Raw genomic sequence first — 6638 nt, 5'->3', positions numbered from 1 at the left:
TAACATAATGTTTTCAGGCTTACTTGTGATTACCACTTGTTCCCTTTATAGTTAGTCACATAGTTTTTTGTTACTGTTGGCTTGGTTGGTTCTGTGAGTGTGTGTGTGTGTGTGTGTGTGTGTGTGTATGTGTGTGTGTGTGTGTGTTCACTCATTTGTTTTGAGTCAGGGTCTCACTAAGTATTCCAAACTGGCCTTGAACTTGAAATCCTGTGACCTCAGCCTCCTGAACAGTGGGATTACATCCAACTGGCATTGTATTTTCTTTGCAGAGATACTATAGTTAGTTAAGTCATCCAACCCCGTATCAGACCCATGGGTTGATTCCAGTCCTTGCTCTTTTGAGTGGGTTTTAGTGGGTAACTCTGGACATATGTCCTTTCCTGTGTGTGCTGGAACTTATGTACAGCACATTCCAAGAACTGACGTTTCTAGAGAAGATAACAAACGCAACTACGCTTTGTCTGGATCACAAAATTACTACAGTGCACTCCCAACAGCCAGGTATGAGAAACCCATTTTCTCTGGTCTTTCCATGTTGCACGTTGCCAAAGTCATTCGTTTCTGCTAATCTATGGGGTAAGGAGAAAGGGAGGGAGGGAGAGAGCTAGGGAGGGAGAGAGAGAGAGAATATGAACCAGGCACTGTAGTGGTAGTGCAAACCTGTCATCCCAGGACTTAAAAGATGGAGGTGGAGGCATTAGGAGTTCAAAGCCAACCTGGCTTTCATAGCAAGTTCAAGATTAGCTTGGGTTAGATGATCCTCCATCTCAAAACAAACAAAGATACAAACAAACAAACAAACATCTCTGTATGGCTTTATTTAGTTGTTGCTTTCTTTTCCACAAATTTGTGTGTAATCCTTGTTCAGGGGCCATGCTGACCTTCTTTGTATTGTTCCAAGTGAGCTTGTCTTTGAATAGTCTTTTTTATGGTTGAGACTGATGTCTATACTCACTTGACAGCTGTGTGTGAGCCCCTTGTTGGAACTACAGTTCCCTGCTTTCATAGAGTGATAGTGAGAGTCTGCCAACTGCTATGTTTTGGTTTTCCAGTGCGAGATTTTCACATCTTTGATATTTTACACTTTTGCAATGATATACAATAAGGGTATAATTTTTTTTAAGTAGGGATAATTACCTTCGTAATATACCTAGTAAGAGGGATACGATTTGTTTATCCTTAAATGATTTCCATGGATCAACTGAAAGAGGAATTGTCCTTCGCTGTGATGATTACTTTGGTTGGCAACATCTCTGTTCTTATGAAACTGCAATTCATATTAAATAAAAGAACACATCTCTTTATAGCCAACTGAACTGCTTCATTATATGGTAGATGCCTGCCACCAATTGCACTTGGGTTTCTTAGAAATAATAAGCCCTAGGATTTTTCTGGAAGAGTACTACCAATGCCAAGTAAACAAAACAAAACAACAACAACAACAACAAAAAACCAAACAGAATAGAAAGCAATACTTTGAATACTCTTGTGTGTGTGTGTGTGAGTGAGTGTGTGTGTGTGCGCGTGTGTGTGTGTGCGTGTGCTTCATGTTTTGGTCTCTTGTAGCCCAGGGTAGCCTCAAACTCACTTTGCAGCAGAGGATGACCCTGAACTCCTAACTCCTAAGAGGATTATAGACACGTGTCGCCTAAACCTGGCCTTTCCACTTGGTATTTTATCAAGTGACCTTATCATTTTGGAACTAAGATTTTTTTTTTAAAGAAGTAAGTGGGGGCCTTGCAGGGGTGACACAGTGGTTAAGCACACTGGCTGCTCTTGCAGAGGACCTGGATTCAGATACCAGTACCCACATGGCAACTTATAACTGTCTATAATTCTAGTTTCATCACGTTCTAGGGATCTGGTACCCTCTACTGGCTTCTGTGGCCACTGAATGCATGCGGCACACTTACATACATACAGGCAAAACACTCATACATATAAAATAAAAATAACTAAACCTTTATTATAAAAAAAACCAAGTAAGTGGATTTATATATACTCTGGTTTACTTAAGTTCACTGAACAAAAAGCCGGAGACTTCTGCACAGGGTACAAGCTCTTCCCCTGAAGCAGCTTCCTTCAGCTTCCTGATGGCGACTGCTGCAGACTGGGGTATCAAGGCAGGACAAGAACTCTCCACTGTGTTATCTCCACCTCATCAAAGGCACAATGGAGACAGCAGGGCTGGCGGTCGGACTCCTCAAACAGCAGCTTGCCCTGACTTGTAGATGATGGCCTGATGCTCTCCCGGAGAAAAGGTCCTGTGACTAAGGCAGCAGGTAACAGGTGCCAGCCGTCAGACCCGGTGATTCATTGCCGCGCTGGAAGTGAGCCGGAAAGCGCTCTTCAGGTGCTGCGGTTCTGGGGTGTGCTCGAGCTAGGGTGGTGGCCAGGAAATGCCTAAGCCAGTTGACCAGCACCGATGACAGAAGTATGACCAGACAGACCCTCCTGCAGAAGTTTCTCTAGCAGCAGCTTCTCCACTGTTTGATAACACTTTGCTTTTGTCTACTTTATAACTCATTTACTTCGTTTCTCCAGACCAGCTTTCATTCTAGCCCAAGCTGGCCTGAAACTCGTTAGCCCAGGCTGCCCTCAAGTTCACCGCAATCTTCACCCTTCTCCCCCAGTGCAGAGATCAGGGGTGTGCGCCATCGCACCCCCTCCCCCAAAGTCTTGAAAAGGAAAACCAGCCAGATATCCTGACGTATGCATGCAACCTCAGCACTTGGGAGACAAAGACCGGTTATTCACCCGTGTTCAAGACCAGGCCGATCTATAGAACGAGTTCCAGGACAGCATGAGCTACAAGACCCCATTTCAATCAAACCAAGAGCAAGGCACCCCTTCCCCCAACAGCACACGTCTGTGCGAAGCTGCTTTAAGAAAGAAAGTGTAAAGATGAAAAAGTGTCCCATTCCCAAGATTAACTGAAGTAAACCGAGATGAAATTCTGACGTTCCCTGTCATGAAGGGAAGGACAGGTTCCATTTGACTTGTGCAGCTGAGCTTGTTGAAGCGCTTCCCCAGCTTTCCCTAGAGCCTGCCTTCTCGTCACGTGATAAGCTCCGCACCTGGCAGCCTCTGTCTGGATTTCATTTGCCTTGAAAGGAAAATGGGAGAGGAAAGCTAAGACGGCCTCCCGCCCCCGCCCTACCCCCACCTCCGCTCCCACCCCCAGCAGCAGTGTGTGCTGTACCGCAGCCTCCGTGGGGAGGAGTCTGTGTGGACGTGGCAGCTCAACAAAACGAAGACTGTTTTTGGAATTCTGTGATTTTTCTAAGGACGTGGGCTCCTACTCTCTAGTTCCAGGAACTAAATCAACTCACTGTTTCTGAAGCTAGTTTCCTGGGCACATTTGGACAAAGGCCGGGCTTATCTGCTGTCGGACTTGCGGTCCCTTTTCTCCTCGAAGGTTCAACTGGACACGGGATCCCTTTTCACTTCCTAAAGCACACCGTCCCACAGTGTGGCTCAGGGTCATTCAACAGCTGGAATGCTTTATGATAGGGACGTTTGGTTCTTTTCATTAAGCAATGCGGCCCTAAAATAGATTAAAAATAAAAGCACAAAGCCCTTTGGCTCTCCCGCCTGGCTTACAGGCAGCATAAACCTGATTAATATACTTTCATGATTATAAAGCAATCAGGTCCCTTGCAAAAGTCATCAACGATTTTAAGTCATTTTTATGTGTGTCAGGAAAAAAAATCCCTGCAGAATTAATAAGGAGCTACCTATGCGGTTATCATTTTACTAATAAATACGTAATACCTAATAAAAACGTAAGGCCGTGTGTTCAGAGTGGAAATTGTTTTAACATTAATTCCAGCATACAACAAACTGTAAGCACAGCATTTGCAATGTTAGCTATCCCTGCTCTGCGTGAATTTTATAGCACGTCTTGCAAAAGGTCACTCCAAAGGAACCTAGAAATGCTATCTGAGCCGGGAGGGAGCAGAGAAACAGCAGGAACTAAGGACCCCCGTGGGCTGCTGGGGGAAATAAGAGCCCCTTTGTGGCACCTCAGGGTCCATTACGTCAGAGATCCCGAGGTAAAGGGCTGACAGTTGGCAAGTTGGTAGTAAATGCTATTACCGAAAACAGTTACCGCGGTGCGGTAGAACGCAAGTTTAAAAGGCTTTCTGAGCTTGGAGTGGTTACGAACATGTGCGACAGCCATTATCATCATGACGACACTGTTCAAAGGCCCAGTGATATATATGTCACTGCACCCTTCAGACTGCTGTGACTTACGGTTTATCTCAGTACTAGTAAGTACAAAGAAATCCAATTACACCAGCTCAGATTACTAAGAGGGGACAGGTGACGCAGCAGCTGTCGGGGGCTGACTCAGTGTTGTTATGAACCCAAAACTGTTCTAAAAAGGAATGTCTGTGGCCAGGGGGTGGGGTTTGGGGGTGGCAGTTCAGTCACCAGAGAGATTACCTTGTAAGTGTGATGCCGAGTTCTGCCTTCAGAACCCACATAAAAATGCTGATTTTGCCGGGTGGTGGTGTTGGCAGCTGCGCATGCTTTTAATCCCAACACTCAGAAGGCAAGAGAATTCTGCGTGAGTTCGAGGGCAGCCTGGTCTACAGCGTGAGTTCCAAGACAGGGTTACACAGAGAATCCTTGTCTTGGGGGGAAAATGCCGAATTTAGTGGCACATGCTTGCTTATAACCCAGCACCCAGACTGGGGAGACAGACAGAATCTTGGGGCTTGCTGGCTGCCCATTTAGCCTACTTGGTGAGCTCTATGCCAGCTGTACTGGCTGGTTTTGTGTGTCAACCTGACATAAGTTAGAGTCATCAGAGGAAGGAGTATCACTTGAAGAAATGTCTCAGTGAGATCCAGCTGTAAGGCATTTTCTCAGTTGTGACCAATGGGGTAGGGCCCAACCCATAGTGGGTGGTGCCATCCCTGGGCTGCTGGCCCTGGGTTCTCTAAGAAGGTGGGTTGAGCAAGCCAAAGCAAGCCAGTAAGCAGCACCCCTGCATGGCCTCTGCATAGTTCCTGCCTCCAGTATCCTGCCCTGTTTGAGTTCCTTTCCCGACTTCCTTCAGTGATGAACAGCAATGCTGAAGGGTAAGGCAAAGAAACCCTTTCCTCCCAACGTGCCTTTTGGTCATGGTGTTTTGTCTCAGCAATAGAAACCCTGACTAAGACACCAGTGATGAAAGACCTGCCTCAAAGATAGAAGACGGCCATGTGCCACCCGAGGTTGTCCTCTGACCTCCACACGCAGCTGCACATGCATAAACATGCACACAGAGATACACACAAAATAAATAAAGGGGTGGGTGTGTGTTGTAATGAGAGGCCTAACATTGATGACATCTGGGGTTTTGCTCAGGTGGTTTCTATGTTCCATATTGAGGAAGGGCATTGTTCGGTGCCACCCCCTGAGCCAGACAGCCATTTTAGCACCCCAGCCGTGCCTGTCTTCCAGCATGCATCAGGATCTCCCCTGTAGACTGCTGGCTTTCCCTCATAGAAGGAGGAGGGATGTGGCGCCATTGGACCTTCACCTGCACATCTGGCCACTCCTCCCAGCCATTTGTATGTAGTTCTTTCCTAATTTCACATATCTCTGGGAAGGGCAAGGGCAAGCTGGGACCCCATTTAGACGGCTATAGGGAAGCCATCTTCATCTATGCTGGGTGAAGACTTCCCGATGTCCTGGCTGTAACCCTCTCATGCTGTAATTAAACCCAGTAAGCTCGCTGGTTTCCCCAGGGTGATCTATGGGAGAGTGGTACTTTGGTTTATTATCAGAACCTTTTCAAGGGTGGGTTGACATTATTATCGTCTCCCTCAGGGAAGGAATTTTAGTAATTCATGGCATCCTAGTTGCTCTTCCACTGCTGTGACAAAATACCATGACCAAAGCAACTTATTAAAATAAATGAATGAAGCCGGTATGTGGTGGTACTCACTTCTAATCCCAGCACTCAGAAGGCAGAAGCAGGCAGATCTCTGAGTTCGAGACCAGTCTGATCTATGGAGTGAGTTCCAGGACAGCCAGGACTACACAGAGAAACCCTGTCTTGAGAAACAAAAATCAATCAACCAATCAATAAAAACTCACAGTTCCAGATGGTTAGAGCCTTTGGCCATCACGGCAGGAAGCATGGCAACTGGAAGGCAGCCATGGCTCTGGGGCAGTAGCTGACAGCTCACACTGATCCACAAGAAGGAGACAGACAGTCAACAGAGCTAACTGAATGGTTAGGGCTTTTGAAACCACCCCAGTGACACACCTCCTCCAACAAGGTCACATCTAATTTTTCCCAAACAGTTCTTACCGGAAGACCAAGCATTCAAACATATGAGCCTATGAGAGCCTTTTCATTTGTTCACCACACAGGTTCTCTTGTTGAATCCAGTGTGCCTGGAGCTCCCTGTTTTGGTTAGCCTAACTGATCAATTTGCCTGTCTTCCCAGCTTGGATCTAGGCAGGCCTCTACGCCCATCTGCAGTATATGTGGGGTCATAGTGCACTGTAGGTGCCTTACCTGAGCATTCACCTCCCCATCCTTTTGAGCTTGTCTTACAGGAACTGATGGGCAGATCTTGGGGTAACTGACAGTTACAGTATGTTTTTGCAGCCCAGACAAATTACTTGGAGCA

The 6638-nt window shown here is 46.5% G+C and overlaps 1 long non-coding RNA gene and 1 pseudogene across 1 annotated transcript; both read right to left on the bottom strand.

The window, feature by feature from the left end:
- Positions 1-825: 825 nt before the first annotated feature.
- Positions 826-926, bottom strand: LOC126513008 (uncharacterized; annotated as a pseudogene).
- Positions 927-3092: 2166 nt separating this feature from the next.
- Positions 3093-6157, bottom strand: LOC126513005 (uncharacterized). The gene is made up of 3 exons (XR_007595225.1): positions 6097-6157; positions 3336-3550; positions 3093-3109 (listed from the first exon to the last, which is right to left on the bottom strand). It is a non-coding gene; the product is annotated as an uncharacterized lncRNA (long non-coding RNA).
- Positions 6158-6638: the final 481 nt, after the last annotated feature.

The sequence above is a fragment of the Alexandromys fortis genome, unplaced genomic scaffold, assembly GCF_014885135.2.
Source record: "Alexandromys fortis isolate MF-2015 unplaced genomic scaffold, M_Fortis_MF-2015_v1.1 scaffold_98, whole genome shotgun sequence".
Taxonomy (NCBI): domain Eukaryota; kingdom Metazoa; phylum Chordata; class Mammalia; order Rodentia; family Cricetidae; genus Alexandromys; species Alexandromys fortis.
Note: the sequence above shows the minus strand (reverse complement) of the source record. Positions and strands in the feature narration are given on the sequence as shown.